The sequence below is a fragment of the Arachis ipaensis genome, chromosome B09 (assembly GCF_000816755.2).
Source record: "Arachis ipaensis cultivar K30076 chromosome B09, Araip1.1, whole genome shotgun sequence".
Classification (NCBI taxonomy): domain Eukaryota; kingdom Viridiplantae; phylum Streptophyta; class Magnoliopsida; order Fabales; family Fabaceae; genus Arachis; species Arachis ipaensis.
In genome coordinates this window covers 63,892,297-63,915,250 of record NC_029793.2, presented here as the reverse complement: position 1 = coordinate 63,915,250, position 22,954 = coordinate 63,892,297, and positions in this window count along the sequence as shown.

Below are 22,954 nucleotides of genomic sequence, written 5' to 3'. Positions count from 1 at the left end.
TATGCTTTAGGCTTTAGGGTTTAGTGTTTGGTCTTTAGGGTTTATGGTTTAGGGTTCAGTGTGTAGGGTTGAGGATTTAAGGTTTATGGTTTAGGGTTTAGGATTTAGGGTTTATGGTTTAGGCTTTATGGTTTGGGGTTTAGGGTTTATAGTTTAGGGTTTAGGCTTTAGGGTTTAGGGTATAGTTTTTATGGTTTAGGCTTTATGGTTTGGGTTTAGGGTTTAAGGTTTATGGTTTAGGGTTTAGGGTTTATGGTTTGGGGTTGATGCTTTAGGGTTTGTGGTTTAGGGTTTAGGATTTAGGGTTTAGGGTTTATTATTTATGGTTTATGGTTTTGGGTTTAGGGTTTAGATTTTTGGCTTTTGTCTTTAGTGTTTGTGGTTTAGGGTTTAGGATTTATGGTTTAGGTTTTATGCTTTAGGGTTTGGGGTTTAGGGATTAGGGTAAGGCTTTAGCGTTTAGGGTTTTGGGGTTGAGGGTTTGGAGTTTATGGTTTAGGGTTTAGGGTTTAGACTTTATGGTTGATGGTTTTTGGTTTAGAGTTTAGCGATTGTGATTTAGGGTTTAGGCTTTGGGGTTTGTAGTTTAGGGTTTAGGGTTTTGGATTTATGATTTTGGGTTTAGGGTTTAGAGTTTGGAGTTTAGGCCTTAATGTTTATTGTTTAGGGTTTGGGATTTAGGGGTTGTGATTAAGGATTTAGGCTTTAGGGTTTTTGGTTTATGGTTTAGGGTTTTTAGTTTATGATTTTGGGTTTAGGGTTTAGGGTTTGGGGTTTAGGCCTTAGTGTTTATGGTTTAGGGTTTGGTGTTTGTGGTTTAGTGTTTAGGTTTTGGTTTTTAGGGTATAGGGTTGAGGGTTTAGGGTTGAGGGTTTAGGGTTTATGGTTTATGGTTTATGGTTTATAGTATAGCATTTAGGCTTTAGGGTTTGTGGTTTATGGCTTAGGGTGTAGGATTTAGGGTTTAGGGTTTAGGGTTTCGGTTGAGGGTTTAAGGTTTAGGTTTTGTGGTTTAGGGTTTATGTTTTACGGTTTAGAGTTTAGGATTTATAGTTTAGGGGCTAGGGTTTATGGTTTAGGGTTTATTGTTTATGGTTTACGGTTTGTGGTTTAGGATTCAGGGTTTAGGGTTTAGGGTTCAGGGTTTATGGCTTAGGGTTTATGGTTTGCAGTTTAGGGTTTAGGGTTTATGGTTTATGGTTTAGGGTTTTGGGTTTAGGGTTTAGGGTTTAGGGTGTAGTGTTTACGATTTTGGGTTTATGGTTTGGGGTTAAGGGTTTCTGGCTTATGGTTTAGGGTTTAGGGTTTATGGTGTACTGTTTTACGATTTAGGGTTTATGGGTTGGGGATTAGTGTTTAGGGTTTAGGCTTTAGAGTTTAGGATTTAGGGTTTATAGTTAAGGGTTTAGGGTTTATGCTTTAGAGTTTGGGATTTATGGTTTATGGTTTAGGGTTTAGGGTTTAGGCTTTAGTGTTTGGGCTTTAGGGTTTATGGTTTAGGGTTTAGGATTTAGGGTTTATGGTTTAGGGTTTATGGTTTGGGGTTTATGGTTTAGGCTTTAGGGTTTAGGGTATAGTGCTTAGGGTTTAGGCTTCATGGTTTGGGTTTAGGGTTTATGGTTTAGGGTTTATAGTTTATAGTTTAGGGTTTAGGGTTTATGGTTTATGGTATATGGTATAGAGTTTAGGGTTTAGGGTTTAGGGTTTAGGGTTTATGGTTTAGGGTTGATGCTTTAGGGTTTGTGGTTTAGGGTTTAGGATTTAGGGTTTATGGTTTATTGTTTATGGTTTATGGTTTTGGGTTTAGGGTTTAGATTTTAGGCTTTTGGCTTTAGTGTTTGTGGTTTAGGGTTTAGGATTTATGGTTTAGGTTTTATGCTTTAGGGTTTGGGGTTTAGGGATTAGGGTAAGGCTTTAGCGTTTAGGGTTTAGGGGTTGAGGGTTTAGAGTTTATGGTTTAGGGTTTAGGGTTTAGATGTTATGGTTTAGGGTTTAGGATTTAGGGTTTACGGGTTGGGGTTTAGGCCTTAGTGTTTATACTTTAGGGTTTGGTGTTTGTAGTTTAGTGTTCAGGTTTAGGATTTAGTGTTTAGGTTTTGGTGTTTAGGGTATATGATTGAGGGTTTAGGGTTTAGGGTTTAGGGTTTACTGTTTATGGTTTATGGTTTAGCATTTAGGCTTTAGTGTTTGTGGTTTATGGCTTAAGGTGTAGGGTTTAGGGGTTAGGATTTAGGGTTTTGGTTGAGGGTTTATGGTTTAGGTTTTGTGGTTTAGGGTTTAGGTTTTACAATTTAGGGTTTATGGTTTAGGGTTTAGGATCTAGGGTTTAGTGTTTAGAGTTTTTGGTTTATGGTTTACTGTTTGTGGTTTAGGGTTTAGGGTTTAGGGATTAGGGTTTATGGTTTGCGGTTTAGGGTTAGTGTTTAAAATTTAGGGTTTATTGTTTAGGGTTTAGAGTTTGTGGTTAGGGTTTAGGGATCGTTTACGATTTTGGGTTTATGGTTTGGGGTTAAGGGTTTCTAGCTTAGGGTTTAGGGTTTAAGGTTTGGGGTTTAGGGTTTAGGGTTTATGGTATAGTTTTCACGATTTAGGGTTTATGGTTTGGGGATTAGGGTTTATGGTTTAGGCTTTAGAGTTTAGGATTTAGGGTTTATAGTTAAGGGTTTATGCTTTAGGCTTTAAGGTTTATTGCTTGGGCTTTAGGGTTTGTGGTTTATGGTTTAGGGTTGATGATTTAGGATTTGTGGTTTAGGGTTTAGGTTGTATGGTTTATGGTTTAGGGTTTATGGTTTTGGTTTGAGGGTTTATGGTTTAGGGTTTAGGGTTTATGGTTTAGCGTTTATAATTTGGGGTGGAGGGTTTAGGGTTTAGGGTTTGTTGTTTATGGTTTAGGGTGTATGGTTTAGGATTTAGCGTTTATGGCTTGGGGTTGAGGGATTATGGTTTAGGGTTTAGGTTTTAGGGTTTGTGGTTTAGGGTTTAGGGTTTAGGGTTTAGGGTTTCAGGTTTATGGTTTATAGTTTAGGATTTTTGACTTATAGTTTTGGGTTTAGGCTTTAGGATTTGTGGTATTGGTTTAGGGTGTAGGGTTTAGGGTTTAGGGCTTATAGTTTGGGTATGAGGGTTTATGGTTTAGGGATTAGGGTTTATGGTTTAGTGTTTAGGGTGTATGATTTAGTGTTTATGATTTATGATTTATGGTTTATGATTTAGGGTTTAGGGTTCAAGATTTAAGGTTTATAGTTTAGGGTTTAGGCTTTAGGGTTTGTGGTTTATGGTTTAGGGTTTAGGGTTGGGGCTTTAGGGTTTATGGTTTGGGGTTGAGGGTTTATGGTTTACGCTTTAGGCCTTAAGGTTTGTGGTTTATGGTTTAGGGTTTAGGATTTATTGTTTGGGGTTGAGTGTTTATGGTTTAGGGTTTAGGCTTTAGGCTTTCGTGTTTGTGGTTCATGGTTTAGGCTTTACGGTTTCGGGTTTAGGCTTTATGGTTTGGGGTTTATGGTTTAGGGTTTAGGGTTTAGATGTTATGGTTTAGGGTTTAGGATTTAGGGTTTATGGTTTAGGGTTTATGGTTTGGGGTTTAGGGTTTATAGTTTAGGGTTTAGGCTTTAGGGTTTGTGGTTTATGGTTTAGGGGGTAGGGTTGGGGCTTTAGGGTTTATGGTTTGGGGTTGTGGGGTTATGGTTTACGCTTTAGGCCTTAAGGTTTGTGGTTTATGGTTTAGGGTTTAGGATTTATTGTTTGGGGTTGAGTGTTTATGGTTTAGGGTTTAGGCTTTAGGCTTTCGTGTTTGTGGTTCATGGTTTAGGCTTTACGGTTTCGGGTTTAGGCTTTATGGTTTGGGGTTTATGGTTTAGGGTTTAGGGTTTAGATGTTATGGTTTAGGGTTTAGGATTTAGGGTTTATGGTTTAGGGTTTATGGTTTGGGGTTTAGGGTTTATAGTTTAGGGTTTAGGCTTTAGGGTTTGTGGTTTATGGTTTAGGGGGTAGGGTTGGGGCTTTAGGGTTTATGGTTTGGGGTTGTGGGGTTATGGTTTACGCTTTAGGCCTTAAGGTTTGTGGTTTATGGTTTAGGGTTTAGGATTTATTGTTTGGGGTTGAGTGTTTATGGTTTAGGGTTTAGGCTTTAGGCTTTCGTGTTTGTGGTTCATGGTTTAGGCTTTACGGTTTCGGGTTTAGGCTTTATGGTTTGGGGTTTATGGTTTAGGGTTTAGGGTTTAGATGTTATGGTTTAGGGTTTAGGATTTAGGGTTTATGGTTTAGGGTTTATGGTTTGGGGTTTAGGGTTTATAGTTTAGGGTTTAGGCTTTAGGGTTTGTGGTTTATGGTTTAGGGGGTAGGGTTGGGGCTTTAGGGTTTATGGTTTGGGGTTGTGGGGTTATGGTTTACGCTTTAGGCCTTAAGGTTTGTGGTTTATGGTTTAGGGTTTAGGATTTATTGTTTGGGGTTGAGTGTTTATGGTTTAGGGTTTAGGCTTTAGGCTTTCGTGTTTGTGGTTCATGGTTTAGGCTTTACGGTTTCGGGTTTAGGCTTTATGGTTTGGGGTTTATGGTTTAGGGTTTAGGGTTTAGATGTTATGGTTTAGGGTTTAGGATTTAGGGTTTATGGTTTAGGGTTTATGGTTTGGGGTTTAGGGTTTATAGTTTAGGGTTTAGGCTTTAGGGTTTGTGGTTTATGGTTTAGGGGGTAGGGTTGGGGCTTTAGGGTTTATGGTTTGGGGTTGTGGGGTTATGGTTTACGCTTTAGGCCTTAAGGTTTGTGGTTTATGGTTTAGGGTTTAGGATTTATTGTTTGGGGTTGAGTGTTTATGGTTTAGGGTTTAGGCTTTAGGCTTTCGTGTTTGTGGTTCATGGTTTAGGCTTTACGGTTTCGGGTTTAGGCTTTATGGTTTGGGGTTTATGGTTTAGGGTTTAGGGTTTAGATGTTATGGTTTAGGGTTTAGGATTTAGGGTTTATGGTTTAGGGTTTATGGTTTGGGGTTTAGGGTTTATAGTTTAGGGTTTAGGCTTTAGGGTTTGTGGTTTATGGTTTAGGGGGTAGGGTTGGGGCTTTAGGGTTTATGGTTTGGGGTTGTGGGGTTATGGTTTACGCTTTAGGCCTTAAGGTTTGTGGTTTATGGTTTAGGGTTTAGGATTTATTGTTTGGGGTTGAGTGTTTATGGTTTAGGGTTTAGGCTTTAGGCTTTCGTGTTTGTGGTTCATGGTTTAGGCTTTACGGTTTCGGGTTTAGGCTTTATGGTTTGGGGTTTATGGTTTAGGGTTTAGGGTTTAGATGTTATGGTTTAGGGTTTAGGATTTAGGGTTTATGGTTTAGGGTTTATGGTTTGGGGTTTAGGGTTTATAGTTTAGGGTTTAGGCTTTAGGGTTTGTGGTTTATGGTTTAGGGGGTAGGGTTGGGGCTTTAGGGTTTATGGTTTGGGGTTGTGGGGTTATGGTTTACGCTTTAGGCCTTAAGGTTTGTGGTTTATGGTTTAGGGTTTAGGATTTATTGTTTGGGGTTGAGTGTTTATGGTTTAGGGTTTAGGCTTTAGGCTTTCGTGTTTGTGGTTCATGGTTTAGGCTTTACGGTTTCGGGTTTAGGCTTTATGGTTTGGGGTTTATGGTTTAGGGTTTAGGGTTTAGATGTTATGGTTTAGGGTTTAGGATTTAGGGTTTATGGTTTAGGGTTTATGGTTTGGGGTTTAGGGTTTATAGTTTAGGGTTTAGGCTTTAGGGTTTGTGGTTTATGGTTTAGGGGGTAGGGTTGGGGCTTTAGGGTTTATGGTTTGGGGTTGTGGGGTTATGGTTTACGCTTTAGGCCTTAAGGTTTGTGGTTTATGGTTTAGGGTTTAGGATTTATTGTTTGGGGTTGAGTGTTTATGGTTTAGGGTTTAGGCTTTAGGCTTTCGTGTTTGTGGTTCATGGTTTAGGCTTTACGGTTTTGGGTTTAGGCTTTATGGTTTGGGGTTTATGGTTTAGGGTTTAGGCTTTAGGGTTTAGTGTTTAGTGTTCAGGGTTTAGGGTTTAGTGTTTGGGCTTTATAATTTGTGATTTACGGTTTAGGGTTTAATGCTTAGGCTTTAGGATTTGTGATTTAGCTTTTATGGTGTATGGTTTAGGGTTTAGGGTTTGGGTTGAGGTTTTACGATATATGGTTTAGGCTTTAGGGTTTGTGGTTTAGGTTTAGGGTGTTGGGATTAAGGTTTATTGTTTGGGATTTAGCATTTATGGTTTAGGGTTTAGGATTTATAGTCTAGGGTTTATGGTTTAGACTTTAGTATTTGTGGGTTAGGGTTTTGGCTTTAGGTTTTAGGGTTTAATCTTTAGGGTTTAGGGTTTAGGATTTAGGGTTTATGGTTTATGGTTTGGGGTTGAGGATTTATGGTTTAAGGTTTAGGATTTATGGTTTGTGCTTTAGGGTTTATGGTTTAGGGTTTGGGGTTTAGGGGTTGTGATTTAGGATTTAGGCTTTACGGTTTGTGGTTTAGGGTTTTGGGTTTTGGGTTTATGATTTTGGGTTTAGGGTTTAGGGTTTGGGGTATAGGCCTTAGGGTTTATGGTTTAGGGTTTGGTGTTTGTAGTTTAGTGTTTAGGTTTTGGGGTTTAGGGTGTAGGTTGAGGGTTTAGGGTTTATGGTTTAAGGTTGAGGGTTAATGGTTTAGGGTTTATGGTTTAGCATTTAGGCTTTAGGGTTTGTGGTTTGGGTTGAGGGTTCCTGGTTTAGGTTTTGTGGTTTAGGGTTTAGGGTTTATGTTTTAGGGTTTAGGGCTTAGGTTTTAAGGTATATGGTTTAGGGTCTAGGGTTTAGGGTTTAGGGTTTATGGTTTATGGTTTATGGTTTAGGGTTTACGGTTTACGGTTTAGGGTTTAGAGTTTAGGGCATACGGTTTAGGGTTTATGGTTTATGGTTTATGATTGAGGGTTTATGGTTTAGGGTTTATGGTTTAAAGTTTAGGGTTTATGGTTTAGGGTTTAGGGTTTGTAGTTTGGGGTGGATGGTTTATGGTTTAGGGTTTGTGGTTTATGGTTTAGGGTTTATCATTTGGCATTTATGGTTTGGGGTTGAGGGATTAAGCTTTAGGGTTTAGGTTTTAGGGTTTGTGGTTTAGGGTTTTGGGTTTTGGGTTTGGGTTTGGGATTTATAGTTTAGGGTTTATGATTTATAGTTTAGGATTTAGGCTTTAGGATTTGTGGTATTGGTTTAGGGTGTATGGTTTAGGGCTTATAGTTTGGGTATGAGGGTTTAGGGTTTAGGGTTTTTGGTTAGGGTTTATGGTGTACGATTTAGGGTTTAAGGTTTTTAGTTTATGGTTTGGGGTTGAGGGTTTTTGGTTCAGGATTTATGGTTTATAGTTTAGGGTTTAGTCTTTAGAGTTTGTGGTTTATTGTTTAGTGTGTAGGGTTGGGGCCTTAGGCTTTATGGTTTGGGGTTGAGGGTTTATGGTTTACGCTTTAGGCTTTAGGGTTTGTGGTTTATGGTTTAGGGTTTTGGATTTATGGTCTGGGGTTGAGTATTTATGGTTTAGGGTTTAGGCTTTAGGCTTTAGTGTTTGTGGTTTATGGTTTAGGCTTTAGGGTTTAGGGTTTAGGCTTTATTGTTTGGGGTTTATGGTTTAGGGTTTAGGGTTTAGGGTTTAGGTTTATGGGGTTAGGGTTTAGTGTTTAGGGTTTAGGGTTTAGTGTTTGGACTATAAAATTTGTGGTTTAGGGTTTAGGGTTTAAAGCTTAGGCTTTAGGGTTTGTGATTTAGCTTTTTGGGTGTATGGTTTAGGGTTTATTGTTTGGGTTGAAGTTTTATGGTCTAAGGTTTAGGCTTTAGGGTTTGTGGTTTAGGTTTAGGGTGTAGGGTTTATGGTTTATGGTTTGGGGTTGAGGGTTTATGGTTTAGGGTTTAGGCTTTAGGCTTTAGTGTTTGTTGTTTAGGTTTTGGCTTTAGGGTTTAGGGGTTAATCTTTAGGGTTTAGGGTATATGGTTTAGGTTTTAGGGTGTAGGATTTAGGGTTTAGGGATTATAGTTTGGGGTTGAGGGTTTATGGCTTAAGGTTTAGGCTTTATGGTTTGTGCTTTAGGGTTTATGGTGTAGGGTTTAGGGTTTAGGGTTTAGGGTTTAGGGTTGAGTGTTTGTGGTTTAGGGTTTATGGTTTATAGTTTAGGGTTTAAGCTTTAGGGTTTGTTGTTTAGGGTTTATGATTTAGGATTTAGGGTTTATTATTTATGGTTTATGGTTTTGGTTTAGGGTTTATGATTTAGGGTTTAGACTTTAGGGTTTGGGGTTTAGGGATTAGGGTTTATGGATTAGGGATTAGTGTCTGTGCTTTAGGGTTTAGGGGTTGAGGGTTTGGAGTTTATGGTTTAGGATTTAGGGTTTGTGGTTTATGGTTTAGGGTTTGGGATTGATGGTTTAGGGTTTAGCATTTGTGGTTTGTGGTTTAGGGTTTAGTGTGTAGGGTTTATGGTTTAGGTTTATGGTTTGTGGTTGAGGGTTTATGGTTTTGTGTTTAGGGTTTATAGTTTAGGATTTATGGTTTAGGGTTTAGGGTTTGTGGTTAGGGTTTAGGGTGTAGTGTTTATGATTTAGGGTTTATGATTTAGGGTTAAGGGTTTCTCATTTTGGGTTTAGGATTTATAGTTTAGGGTCTAGGCTATAGTGTTTGTGGTTGGGGTTTAGGCATTAAGGTTTAGGATTTAGGCTTTATGGTTTGGGGTTTAGGATTTAGGCTTTTGTGTTTAGGCTTTAGGCTTTAGGATTTTGGGTTTAGTGTTTGGGCTTTAGGGTTTATGGATTTGGGTTTAGGGTTTTGGATTGAGGATTTAAGGTTTATGGTTAAGGGTTTAGGTTTTAGGGTTTATGGTTAAGGGTTTAGGGCTTAGGGTTTATAGTTTAGGGTTTAGGGTCTAAGGTTTAGGGTTTAGGGTTTAGGGTTTAGGGTTTAGGGTTTAGGATTTAGGGTTTAGGGTTAAGGTTTTATTATTTAGGGTTTAGGATATAGGGTATGTAGTTTATGCTTTAGGGTTTAGGGTATATGGTTTAGGCTTTAGGGTTTAGGGTATAGGGTTTAGGGTTTATGATTTAGAGTTTGGAATTTAGGGTTTATGGTTTAGGGTGTAGGCTTTAGGCTTTAGGGTTTAGTCTTTGGGCTTTAGGGTTTATGGTTTAGGGTTTAGGGTTGAGGATTTAGGGTTTGTTGTTTAGGGTTTAGGGTGTAGGGTGTAGCGTTTAGGGTTTATGGCTTCGGTTTGAGTGTTTTTGGTTTAGGGTTTATGGTTTATAGTTTAGGGTTTAGGATTTAGTGTTTGTGGTTTATGGTTTAGGCGGCAGTGTTTAGGGTTTAGGGTTTATTGTTTGGGGTGGAGGGTTTATGGTTTAGGGTTTGTGGTTTATGGTTTAGGATGTAGGGTTTAGGGTTTAGCATTTATTGTTTGGGGTTGAGGGATTATGGTTTATGGTTTATGGTTTATGGTTTAGGGTTTGGGGTTTAGGGTTTAGGGTTTATGGGTTTAGGGTTTAGGATTTACTGTTTAGTGTTTAGGGTTTAGGGTTTGTGTTTAAAGTTTAGGGTTTAGGGTTTAGGGTTTAGGGTTCAGGGTTTAAGGTTTAGCATTTAGTGTTTGGGCTTTAGGGTTTGTGGTTTAGTGTTTAGGGTTTAGGGTTTAGGCTTTAGGCTTTAGAGTTTGTGGTGTAGTGTTTAGGGTTTAGGGTTTAGGATTTAGGGTTTATGGTTTGGGTTAGAGTGTTTATGGTTTAGGCCTTAGGCTTTAGGGTTTGTGGTTTAGGATTTAGTATGTAGGGTTTAGGGTTTAGGGTTTATGGTTTATCGTTGATGGTTTATGATTTAGGGTTTATGGTTAAAAGTTTAGGCTTTAGTCTTAAGGGTTTGTGCTTTTTAGTTTAGGGTGTAGGGTTTAATGCTTAGGGTTTATGGTTTATGGTTTGGGGTTGAGGGTTTATAGCTTAGGGTTTAGGCTTTTGGGTTTGTGGTATTTGGTTTAGGGTTTAGAATTTATTGTTCGGGGCTAATGGTTTATAGTTTAGTGTTTAGGGGTTATAATTTCGGGTTTAGGCTTTAGGCTTTAGGGTTTGGTGTTTAGGGTTTAGGGTTTAGGGTTTAGGGATTTGTGTTTAGGGTTTGTGGTTTAACATTTAGGTATTTAGAGTTTAGGGTGTAGGGTTTATGGTTTAGGATTTAGGATTGTGGGTTTGGAGTTTATGGTTTAGGGTTTAGGGTTTAGGGTTTATTGTTTAGGGTTTAGGGGTTGTGATTTAGGGTTTATGCTTTAGGGTTTATGGTTTAGTGTTTAGGGCTTAAGGTTTATGATTTAGGGGTTTGTGTTTAGGGTTTAGGTTTAGGATTTAGGTCATTGGGTTTATGGTTTAGGGTGTAGGGTTTAGGTTTAGGTTTTAGGGTTTAGGGTTTTTGGTTTAGGCTTTAGGCTTTAGGGTTTGTGATTTATAGTTTGGGGTGTATGGTTTAGGGTTTAGGGTTTATGGTTTGGGTTGAGGGTTTATGGTTTAGGGTTTTGGCTTTAGGGTTTGTGGTTTAGGGTTTGTGGTTATGGTTTAGGGTTTAGGGTTTAGGGTTTATAGTTTTAGGGTTGAGGGTTTTTTAGGGTTTTCTTTGTAGAATTTAGGGTTTAGTGTTTACAGTTTGGGTTTGTGGATTTATGGTTTTGGGTTTAGGGTATATAGTTTAGAGTTTAGGCTTTCGTGTTTGTGGTTTAGGGTTTAGGCTTCAGGCTTTAGGGTTTATGTTTTAGGTTTTAGGGTTTAGGGTTTAGGCTTTAGGGTTTAGGGTTTATTGTTTAGTGTTTAGTGTTTGGGCTTTAGGTTTCATGGTTTAGGGTTTAGTGTTTAGTGTTTAGGCTTCATGCTTTAGGCTTTAGGGTTTTTGGTTTATGGTTTATGGTGTAGGGTTTTGGATTTATCGTTTATGGTTTGGGTTTGAGGGTTTATGGTTTATGGTATAGGCTTTAGGGTTTGTGCTTTAGGGTTTAGGATGTAGGGTTTAGAGTTTATGGTTTATAGTTTGTGGTTTGGGGTTGAGGATTTATGGTTTTTGGTTTAGGGTTTATAGTTTCGTGTTTAGGCATATTTGTGGTTTAGGGTTTAGGCTTTAGGGTTTAGGTGTTGGCATTAGGGTTTGGCGTTTAGGGTTTATGGTTTAGTGTTCTAGGGTTTTGGGTGTAGGGTTTAGGGTTTATCGTCTATTGTTAAGGATTTATGCTTTATAGTTCGTGGTTTATGATTTAAGGTGTAGGGTTTAGGGATTTATGCTTTGGGGTTTAGGGTTTATGGTTTAGGGTTTAGTGTTTATAGTTTAGTGTTTAGGCCTTAGGGTTTGTGTTTTATGGTTTAGGGTGTACCGTTTAGGGTTTAAGGTTTATGGATTGGGGTTGAGGGTTTAATGTTTAGGGTTTACTCTTTTGGATTTGTGGTTTAGGGTTTAAGGTGTAGGGTTTAGGGTTTACGGTTTAGGGTTTGGGGTTTAGGGTTTATCATTTAGCATTTAGGGTTTATAGTTTATGGTTTAGGCTTTATGGTTCGTGGTTTTTGGTTTAGCATTTAGGGTTTATAGTTTATGCTTTAGGCTTTATGGTTCGTGGTTTTTGGTTTAGGGTGTAGAGTTAAGGGTTTATAGTTTGGGGTTGAGGGTTTATGGTTTAGGGTTTAGGGTTTATGGTTTAGTGTTTAATGTTTAGGGTTTAGGGTTTAGGGCTTAGGCTTTAGGCCTTAGGGTTTGTGGTTTAGGGTTTAGTGTGTAGGGTTTAGGATTTAAGGGTTTAAGGTTTAGGGTTTATGGTTTGGGTTTGAGGGTTTATGGTTTAAGGTTTAGGCTTTAGGGTTTGTGGTTTAGGGTTTAGGGTGTAGGGTTTAGGGTTTATGGTTTGGGGTTGAGGGTTTATTGTTTACGGTTGAGGGTTTAGGGTTTAGGGTTTAGGCGTTAGGGTTTGTGGTTTAGGGGTTAGTGTTTAGGCTTTAAAGTTTGTGGTTTAGGGTTTAGGCTTTAGGGTTTAGGCTTTAAGCTTTGGGGTTTAGGGTGGCTTTAGTGTTTAGGGTTTAGGGTTAAGTGTTTAGTGTTTAGTGTTTGGTCTTTGGGTTTGTGATTTAGGGTTTAGCGTTTAGGGTTTAGGGTTTAGGCTTTAGGCTTTAGGCTTCATGGTTTGTTGTTTAGGGTTTAGGGTATAAGGTTTAGGATTTAAAGGTTTCGGGTTTGTGATTGAGGGTTAATGGTTTGAGGTTTGTGGTTTTCGGTTAAGGGTGTATGGTTTAGGGTTTAGGGTTTAGTGTTTGGAGTTGAGGGTTTATGGTTTATGGTATTGGGTTTATAGTTTATGGTTTAGGTGTGTTTGTGGTTTGGGGTTTTAGGGTTTATGGATTAGGGTTTAGGGTTTGAGGTTTAGGGTTTAGGGTTTAGCGTTTAAGCTGTAGGATTTAGGGCTTAGTGTTTGGGCTTTATGGTTTGTGGTTTAGGGTTTAAGGTTTAAGTTCTATGGTTTAGTGTTTATGGTTTTGGGTAAAAGGTTTATGGTTTAGGGTTTGTAGTTTAGGATTTATGTTTTAGGGTTTATGCTTTAGGGTTTAGGGTGTAAGGTTTAGGGTTTAGTGTTTATGGTTTTGGGTTGAGGGTTTATGGTTTAGGGTTTAGGCAGGGTTTGTGGTTTAGGGATTAGGTTGTAGGGTTTAGGGTTTATGGTTTATAATTTGGGGTCGAGGGTTTATGGTTTAAGGTTTAGGGTTTATATTTTAGGGTTTATATTTTAGGGTTTAGGGTTTAGGGTTTAGGTGTTGGCATTAGGGTTTGGCGTTTAGGGTTTATGGTTTAGTGGTCTAGGGTTTTGGGTGTAGGGTTTAGGGTTTATCGTCTATTGTTAAGGATTTATGCTTTATAGTTCGTGGTTTATGATTTAAGGTGTAGGGTTTAGGGATTTATGCTTTGGGGTTTAGGGTTTATGGTTTAGGGTTTAGTGTTTATAGTTTAGTGTTTAGGCCTTAGGGTTTGTGTTTTATGGTTTAGGGTGTACCGTTTAGGGTTTAAGGTTTATGGATTGGGGTTGAGGGTTTAATGTTTACTCTTTTGGATTTGTGGTTTAGGGTTTAAGGTGTAGGGTTTAGGGTTTACGGTTTAGGGTTTGGGGTTGAGGGTTTATCATTTAGCATTTAGAGTTTATAGTTTATGGTTTAGGCTTAATGGTTCGTGGTTTTTGGTTTAGCATTTAGGGTTTATAGTTTATGCTTTAGGCTTTATGGTTCGTGGTTTTTGGTTTAGGGTGTAGAGTTAAGGGTTTATAGTTTGGGGTTGAGGGTTTATGGTTTAGGGTTTAGGGTTTAGGGTTTATGTTTTAGTGTTTAAGGTTTAGGGTTTAGGGTTTAGGGCTTAGGCTTTAGGCCTTAGGGTTTGTGGTTTAGGTTTTAGTGTGTAGGGTTTAGGATTTAAGGGTTTAAGGTTTAGGGTTTATGGTTTGGGTTTGAGGGTTTATGGTTTAAGGTTTAGGCTTTATGGTTTGTGGTTTAGGGTTTAGGGTGTAGGGTTTAGGGTTTATGGTTTATGGTTTGGGGTTGAGGGTTTATTGTTTACGGTTGAGGGTTTATGGTTTAGGATTTAGGCGTTAGGGTTTGTGGTTTAGGGGTTAGTGTTTAGGCTTTAAAGTTTGTGGTTTAGGGTTTAGACTTTAGGGTTTAGGCTTTAAGCTTTGGGTTTAGGGTGGCTTTAGTGTTTAGGGTTTAGGGTTAAGTGTTTAGTGTTTAGTGTTTGGTCTTTGGGTTTGTGATTTAGGGTTTAGCGTTTAGGGTTTAGGGTTTAGGCTTTAGGCTTTAGGCTTCATGGTTTGTTGTTTAGGGTTTAGGGTATAAGGTTTAGGATTTAAAGGTTTCGGGTTTGTGATTGAGGGTTAATGGTTTGGGGTTTGTGGTTTATGGTTAAGGGTGTATAGTTTAGGGTTTAGGTTTAGTGTTTGGAGTTGAGGGTTTATGGTTTATGGTATTGGGTTTATAGTTTATGGTTTAGGTGTGTTTGTGGTTTGGGGTTTTAGGGTTTATGGATTAGGGTTTAGGGTTTGGGGTTTAGGGTTTAGGGTTTAGCGTTTAAGCTGTAGGATTTAGGGCTTAGTGTTTGGGCTTTAGGGTTTGTGGTTTAGGGTTTAAGGCTTAAGTTCTATGGTTTAGTGTTTATGGTTTTGGGTAAAAGGTTTATGGTTTAGGGTTTGTAGTTTAGGATTTATGCTTTAGGGTTTTTGCTTTAGGGATTGTGGTTTAGTGCTTAGGGCGTAAGGTTTAGGGCTTATGATTTATGGTTTTGGGTTGAGGGTTTATAGTTTAGGGTTTAGGCTTCAGGGTTTGTGGTTTATGGTTTAGGGCTTATGGTTTAGGGTCTAGGGTTTATACTTTGGGGTTGAGGGTTTATTGTTTAGGGTCTAGGGTTTAGTATTTATGGTTTAGAATGTAGCATTTTGAGTTGAGGGTTTATGGTTTAGGTTTTAGGCAGGGTTTGTGGTTTAGGGATTAGGTTGTAGGGTTTAGGGTTTATGGTTTATAGTTTGGGGTCGAGGGTTTATGGTTTAAGGTTTAGGGTTTATATTTTAGGGTTTAAGCATGTTTGTGGTTTAGGGTTTAGGCTTTAGGGTTTGTGGTTTAGGGTATAGGGTTTAGGGTTTCGGGTTTATGGTTTGGGATTTAGTATTTATGGTTTAGGTTTAAGCTTTAGTGTTTGTGGTTTATGGTTTAGGGTTTAGGGTTTAGGGTATATGGTTTAGTGTTGAAGATTTATGGTTTAGGGTCTAGGCTTTAGGGCTTGTTGTTTAGTGTGAAGGGTTTAGGGTTTAGGGTTTATGGTTTGGGGTTTAGCATTTATAGTTTAGGATTTATACTTTAGGGTTTGTGGTTTGGGTTTGATGGTGTATGGTTTAGGGTATAGGATTTAGCGTTTAGGTTTTAAGGTTTATGGTTTAGGGTTTATGGTTTTGGGTTGAGGGTTTATGGTTTAGTGTTTATTCTTTAGAGTTTGTGGTTTATGGTGTAGGGTTTAGGCTTTAGGATTTATGGTTTGGGTCGAGGGTTTATGGGTTAGGGTTTTGGGTTTATAGTTTTGGGTTTGTGCTTTAGGGTTTGTGGTTATGGGTTTAGGGTATATAGTTTAGGGTTTAGGGCTGATGATTTCGGATTGAGGGTTTATGGTATAGGGTATAGGCTTTAGGGTTTGTGGTTTAGGGTTTAGGGTGTATGGTTTTGGGTTTAGGGTTTATGGTTTGGGGTTGATGGTTTATGGATTATGCTTTAGTGTTTATAGTTTAGGGTTTATGCTTTAGTGTTTGTGGTTTAGGCTTTAGGCTTTAGGGTTTATGGTTTAGGCTTTAGGGTTTGGGGGTTAGGGTTTAGGGTGTATGTTTAGGGTTTAGGGATTAGTGTTTGGGCTTTTGGGTTTGTGGTTTAGGGTTTATGGTTGAGGATTTAGGATTTATGATTTAGGATTTATGGTTTAGGTTTGAGGGTTTATGCTATAGGGTTTAAGCTCTGGGATTGAGGGTTTATGGTTTTGTGTTTAGTTTTTCTAGTTTAGGGTTTAGGCTTTAGGGTTTGTGTTTTATTTTTTAGGATGTATGGTTTAGGGTTTAGGGTTTATGGTTTGTGGTTTATAGTTTAAGGTTTAGGATTTAGGCTTTAAGATTTGTGGTTTAGGGTTTAAGGTGTAGGGTTTAGGATTTAGGGTTTAGGGTTTGGGGTTGAGGGTTATGGTTTAAAGTTTAGGGTTTATAGTTTATGATTTAGGCTTTATGGTTCGTGGTTTATCTTTTAGGGTGTAGGATTAAGGGTTTAAGGTTTAGGGTTTAGGGTTTATGGTTTGGGTTTGAGGGTTTAGGGTTTATAGTTTAGAGTTTAGGCTTTAGTGTTTGTGGTATAGGGTTTAGGCTTTATGGTTTTGGCTTTAGGGTTTGGGGTTTATGGTTTAGGGTTTTGGGCTTATGCTTTAGGCTTTAGCGTTTGTGGTTTAGGGTTTAGGATTTAAGGGTTTAGGGTTTAGGGTTTATGGTTTGGATTTGATGGTTTATGGTTTAAGGTTTTGGGTTTTGGGTTTGTGGTTTAGGGTTTAGGGTGTAGGGTTTAGTGTTAATGGTTTATGGTTTGGGGTTGAGGATTTATGGTTTAAGTTTTAGGGTTTACAATTTAGGGTTTATGCGTGTTTGGGTTTAGGGTTTTAGGCTTTAAGGTTTATGATTTAGGGTTTAGGGTTTAGGGTTTAGGGTTTGGGTTTTAGGGTTTAGGCTTTAGGCTTTAGGGTTTAGGGTTTAATGCTTGGGCTTCAGGGTTTGTGGTTTAGGGTTTATGGTTGAAGGTGTAGTGTTTAGTGTTTATGGTTTGCCGTAAAGGGTTTATAGTTTAGGGTTTATGCTTTAGGGTTTATGGTTTGGGGTTTAGGGTGTATGGTTTAGGGTTTAGGGTTTATGATTTAGGGTTTAGGCTTTAGGGTATAGTGTTTAGTGTTTGGGCTTTAGAGTTTGTGGTTTAGGGTTTAGGGGTTGTGATTTAGGGTTTATGTTTTAGAGTTTATGGTTTAAGGTTTAGGGTTTATGGTTTATGGTTTAGGTTTTAGGCAATTGGGTTTGTGGTTTAGGGTTTAGGGTTTATGGTTTAGGGTGTAGGGTTTCGGGTTTAGGGTTTTTAATTTTGGGTTGAAGGCTTATGGTTTAGGGTTTGGGCTTTAGGGATTATGGTTTAGTATTTTTGGTGTAGGGTTTAGAGTTTATGATTTATGCTTTGTGGTTGAGGATTTACGGTTTAGGGTTTAGCGTTTATAGTTTAGGGTTTATCCTTTAGCATTTGTGGTTTAGGGTTTAGGGTGTAGGGTTTTGGGGTTAGGGTTTATGATATGGGGTTGAGGGCTTATGGTTATGGTTTAGGCTTTAGGGATTGTGGTTTAGTGTTTAGGGTGTAAGGTTTAGGGCTTAAGATTTATGGTTTTCGGTTGAGGGTTTATAGTTTAGGATTTAGGCTTTATGGTTTGTGGTTTATTGTTTAGGACTTAGGGTTTAGGGTTTATGCTTTGGGGTTGAGAGTATATTGTTTAGGGTCTAGGGTTTAGTGTTTGTGGTTCATGATGTAGCATTTTGAGTTGAGGGTTTATGGTTTAGGGTTTAGGGTGTAGGGTTTTCGGTTTAGGTTTTAGGGCTTAGGATTTATGGTTTAGGATTTAGGGTTTATGGTTTGGGGTTAAGGATTAATGGCTTAGCATTTAAGGTTTATAGTTTAGTGTTAGGGCTTTAGTGTTTGTGGTTTAGGGTTAAGGCTTTAGGGTTTAGTGTTTAGGCTTTAGGGTTTGGGGTTTAGGGATCAGGGTTTAGGTTTTAGGGTTTATAGTTTAGGGTTTAGTGTTTGGGCTTTAAGGTTTATGGTTTAAGGTTTTGGGGTTGTGATTTAGGATTTAGGCTTTAGAGTTTGTGGTTTAGGGTTTAGGATTTGGGGTTTAGGGTTTTGGGTTTATAGTTTAGGGTTGAGGGTTTATAGTTTAGGGTTTGGGGTTGTGGTCTAGGGTTTAGGATTTGGGGTTTAGGATTTATGCTTTAGGGTTTGTGGTTTAGATTTTACAGTGTAGGGTTTACGGTTTAGGGTTTATAATTTGGGGTTGATGGCTTATGGTTTAGGGATTAGGCTTTAGGGATTGTGGTTTAGTGTTTAGAGTGTAGGGTTTAGGGTTTATGATTTATGGTTTGGGGTTGATGGTTTTTGGTTTATGATTTAAGGTTTATAGTTTGGTGTTTATGCTTTAGTGTTTGTGGTTTAGGGTTTATGGTGTATGGTTTAGGGGTTAGGATTTATGATTTGGATTTGAGGGCTTTTGGTTTAGGGTTTAGGCTTAAGGGATTGTGGTTTAGTGTTTAGGGTGTATGGTTTAGGATTTATGATATATGGTTTGTGGTTGAGGGTTTAGGGTTTAGGGTTTAGGCTTTAAGGTTTGTGGTTTAGGGTTTAAGGCTTAAGGTTTAGGGTTTAGGATTTATGGTTTTGGGTTGCGGGTTTATGGTTAAGGTATAGGGTTTAGGGTTTGTGGTTTTGTGTATAGGGTTTTGTGTTTAGGGTTTATGGTTTGGGGTTGAGGGTTTAGGGTTTAGGTTTAGGGTTTAGGGTTTATGGTTTATGGTGTGGGGTTTAGGGGTTGTGGTTTAAGGTTTAGGCTTTAGGGTTTATGGTTTAGGGTATATGGTTTATAGTTCAGGTTTTATGCTTTAGGGTTTGTGGTTTAGGGTTTAGGGTTTTGGATTTAGGGTTTAGGGTTTATAATTTGGGGTTGAAGGCTTATGATTTAGGGTTGGCCTTTAGGGATTCTGGTTTAGTGTTTATGGTGTAGGGTTTAGGGTTTATGATTTATGCTTTAGGGTTGATGATTTATGGTTTAGGGTTTAGCGTTTATAGTTTAGGGTTTATGCTTTAGGGTTTGTGGTTGTGGTCTAGGGTTTAGGGTTTAGGGTTTATGGTTTATGGTTTATGGTTTAGGGTTTATGGTTTAGGGTTTGTGGTTTAGGGTTTATGATTGTTTGGGATTGAGGGTTTATGGTTTAAGGTTTTGGCTTTAGGTTTGTGGTTTAGGGTTTAGGGTGTAGGATTTAGTGTTTACCGTTTATGGTTTGGGTTGATGGTTTATGGTTTAGGGTTTAGGCTTTAGGGTTTGTGGTTTAGGGTTTAGGGTTTATGGTTTATGGGTTAAGGTTGAGGGTTTATGATTTAGGGTTTATAGTTTAGGGTTTATCTTTTAGGGTTTAAGGGTTTATAATTTGGGGTTGAGGGCTTATGGTTTAGGGATTAGGCTTTAGGGATTGTGGTTTAGTGTTTAGAGTGTAGGGTTTAGGATTTATTATTTATAGTTTGGGGTTGATGGTTTATGGCTTAGGGTTTAGGGTTTATAGTTTAGGGTTAATGCTTTTGCGTTTGTGGTTTAGGGTTTAGGGTGTATGGTTTAGGGGTTAGGGTGTATGATTTGGGGTTGAGGTCTTATGGATTAGGGTTTACGGTTTATGATGGTTTGGGGTTGATGGTTTATGATTTAGGGTTTATGCTTTAGGTTTGTGGTTTAGGGTTTAGGTTGTAGGGTTTATGGTTTATGGTTTGGGGTTGAAGGTTTATGGTTTAGGCTCTAGGGTTTAGGGTTTGTGATTTAGGGTATAGGGTTTAGGGTTTATGGTTTATGGTTTATGGTTGAGGGTTTATGGTTTAAAGTTTTGGCTTTAGGTTTGTGGTTTAGGGTTTAGGGTGTAGGGTTTAGGGTTTACCGTTTATGGTTTGGGTTGATGGTTTATAGTTTAGGGTTTATGCTTTGTGGTTTTTGGTTTAGGGTGTATGGTTTAGGGTTTACGGGTTGGGATTGAGGGTTTATGGTTTAGGGTTTATAGTTTAGGGTTTATGCTTTAGGGTTTGTGGTTTATGTTTTACAGTGTAGCGTTTGCGGTTTAAGGTTTATAATTTGGGGTTGATGGCTTATGGTTTAGGGATTAGGCTTTAGGGATTGTCGTTTAGTGTTTAGAGTGTAGGGTTTAGGATTTATGATTTATTGTTTGGGGTTGAAGGTTTATGGTTTATGATTTAAGGTTTATAGTTTAGTGTTTATTCTTTAGGGTTTGTGGTTTAGGGTTTATGGTGTATGGTTTAGGGGTTAGGATTTATGATTTTGGTTTGAGGGCTTATGGTTTAGGGTTTAGGCTTAAGGGATTGTGGTTTAGTGTTTAGGGTGTAGGGTTTAGGATTTATGATATATGGTTTGTGGTTGAGGGTTTATGGTTTAGGGTTTAGGCTTTAAGGTTTGTCGTTTAGGGTTTAGGGCTTAGGGTTTAGCATTTAGGATTTATGGTTTTGGGTTGCGGGTTTATGGTTAAGGTATAGGGTTTAGGGTTTGTGGTTTAGGATATAGGGTTTTGTGTTTAGGGTTTATGGTTTGGGGTTGTGGTTTTATGGTTTAGGGTTTATGGTTTAGGGTTTATGGTGTGGGGTTTATGGGTTGTGGTTTAAGGTTTAGAGTTTACGGTTTGTGGTTTAGGGTATATGGTTTATAGTTTAGGTTTTATGCTTTAGCATTTGTGGTTTAGGTTTTAGGGTTTAGGATTTAGGGTTTAGGGTTTATAATTTGGGGTTGAAGGCTTATGGTTTAAGGTTTGGCCTTTAGGGATTCTGGTTTAGTGTTTATGGTGTAGGGTTTAGGATTTATGATTTATGCTTTTATGGTTGAGGATTTATGGTTTAGGGTTTAGCGTTTATAGTTTATGGTTTATGCTTTAGGGTTTGTGGTTTAGGGTTTAGGGTGTAGGGTTTAGGGGTTAGGGTTGATGATTTGGGGTTGATGGCTTATTGTTTAGTGTTTAGGCTTTAGGGATTGTGGTTTAGTGCTTAGGGCGTAAGGTTTAGGGCTTATGATTTATGGTTTTGGGTTGAGGGTTTATAGTTTAGGGTTTAGGGTTTATGGTTTATGGTTTTAAGGGATTGTGGTTTAGTGCTTAGGGCGTAAGGTTTAGGGCTTATGATTTATGGTTTTGGGGTGAGGGTTTATAGTTTAGGGTTTGGGGTTGGGTCTAGGGTAGGGTTTAGGGTTTATGGTTGAGGATTTATGGTTTATGGTTTTAAGGGATTGTGGTTTAGTGCTTAGGGCGTAAGGTTTAGGGCTTATGATTTATGGTTTTGGGGTGAGGGTTTATAGTTTAGGGTTTGGGGTTGGGTCTAGGGTAGGGTTTAGGGTTTATGGTTGAGGATTTATGGTTTATGGTTTTAAGGGATTGTGGTTTAGTGCTTAGGGCGTAAGGTTTAGGGCTTATGATTTATGGTTTTGGGGTGAGGGTTTATAGTTTAGGGTTTGGGGTTGGGTCTAGGGTAGGGTTTAGGGTTTATGGTTGAGGATTTATGGTTTATGGTTTTAAGGGATTGTGGTTTAGTGCTTAGGGCGTAAGGTTTAGGGCTTATGATTTATGGTTTTGGGGTGAGGGTTTATAGTTTAGGGTTTGGGGTTGGGTCTAGGGTAGGGTTTAGGGTTTATGGGTTGGGGCTGAGGGTTTATTGTTTAGGGTCTAGGGTTTAGTATTTATGGTTTAGAATGTAGCATTTTGAGTTGAGGGTTTATGGTTTAGGGTTTAGGGTGTAGGGATTTGGGTTTAGGGTTTAGGGTTTAGGGTTTATAGTTTAGGATTTAGGGTTTATGGTTTAGGGTTAAGGGTTTATGGTTTAGCGTTTATGGTTTATAGTTTAGTGTTAGGGCTTTAGTGTTTGTGGTTTATGGTTAAGGCTTTAGGGTTTAGTGTTTATGCTTTATGGTTTGGGGTTTTGGGGTTCGGGTTTAGGTTTATGGTTTATGGTTTAGGGTTTAGTGTTTGGGCTTTAGGGTTGGCGGTTTAGGGTTTACGGTTGTGATTTAGGGTTTAGGCTTTAGAGTTTGTGGTTTAGGATTTAGGAGTTGGGGTTTACGGTTTTGGGTTTATAGTTTATGGTTGAGGGTTTATGGTTTAGGGTTTAGGGTGTAGGGATTTGGGTTTAGGGTTTAGGGTTTAGTGTTTATAGTTTAGGGTTTAGGGTTTATGGTTTAGGGTTAAGGGTTTATGGTTTAGCATTTATGGTTTATTGTTTAGTGTTAGGGCTTTAGTGTTTGTGGTTTAGGGTTAAGGCTTTAGGGTTTAGTGTTTATGCTGTAGGGTTTGGGGTTTTGGGTTCGGGTTTAGGTTTATGGTTTATGGTTTAGGGTTTAGTGTTTGGGCTTTAGGGTTTACGGTTGTGATTTAGGATTTATGCTTTAGAGTTTGTGGTTTAGGATTTAGGAGTTGGGGTTTAGGGTTTTGGGTTTATAGTTTATGGTTGAGGGTTTATGGTTTAGGGTTTGGGGTTGTGGTCTAGGGTTTAGGATTTATGGTTTAGGGTTTATGGTTTATGGTTTATGGTTTATGATTTATGGTTTATGGTTTATGGTTTATGGTTTATGGTTTATGGTTTAGGGTTTATGATTGTTTGGGGTTGAGGGTTTATGGTTTAAGGTTTTGGCTTTAGGTTTGTGGTTTAGGGTTTAGGGTGTAGCGTTTAGGGTTTACTATTTATGGTTTAGGTTGATGGTTTATGATTTAGGGTTTAGGCTTTAGGGTTTGTGGTTTATGGTGTAGGGTTTAGGGTTTAGGGTTTATGGGTTGGGGTTGAGGGTTTATTGTTTAGGGTTTATAGTTTAGGGTTTATCCTTTAGGGTTTAGGGTTTATAATTTGAGGTTGAGGGCTTATGGTTTAGGGATTAGGCTTTAGGGATTGTGGTTTAGTGTTTAGAGTGTAGGGTTTAAGGTTTATTATTTATAGTTTGGGGTTGATGGTTTATGGCTTAGGGTTTAGGGTTTACAATTTAGGGTTTATGCTTTAGGGTTTGTGGCTTAGGGCTTAGGGTGTATGGTTTAGGGGTTAGGGTGTATGATTTGGGGTTGATGGCTTATGGTTTAGGGTTTATGGTTTAGGGTTTATGGTTTATCATGGTTTGGGATTGATGGTTTATGATTTAGTGTTTAGGCTTTAGGTTTGTGGTTTAGGGTTTAGGTTGTACGATTTATGGTTTATGGCTTATGGTTTGGGGTTGAGGTTTATGGTTTAGGCTCTAGGGTTTAGGGTTTGTGATTTAGGGTGTAGGGTTTAGGGTTTAGGGTTTATGGTTTAGGAATTAGGGTTTAGGTTTATGGTTTAGGGTTTATGGTGTATGATTTAGGCTTTAGGATTTATGGTTTAGGGTTTACGGTTTAGGGTTTAGGTTTTATAGTTTAGGGTTTAGGGTGTATGATTATGGTTTAGGGTTTATGATTTGGGGTTGAGGGTTTATTGTTTAGTGTGTAGGCTTAGGGTTGTGGTCTGTGGTTTATGGTTTGTTGTAGAGGGTTTATGGTTTATAGTTTAGTGTTTAGGCTTTAGTGTTTAGGGTTTATGCTTTAGGGTTTAAGCTTTAGGGTCTAGTGTTTGGGCTTTAGGGTTTGTGGTTTAGGGTTTAGAGGTTATA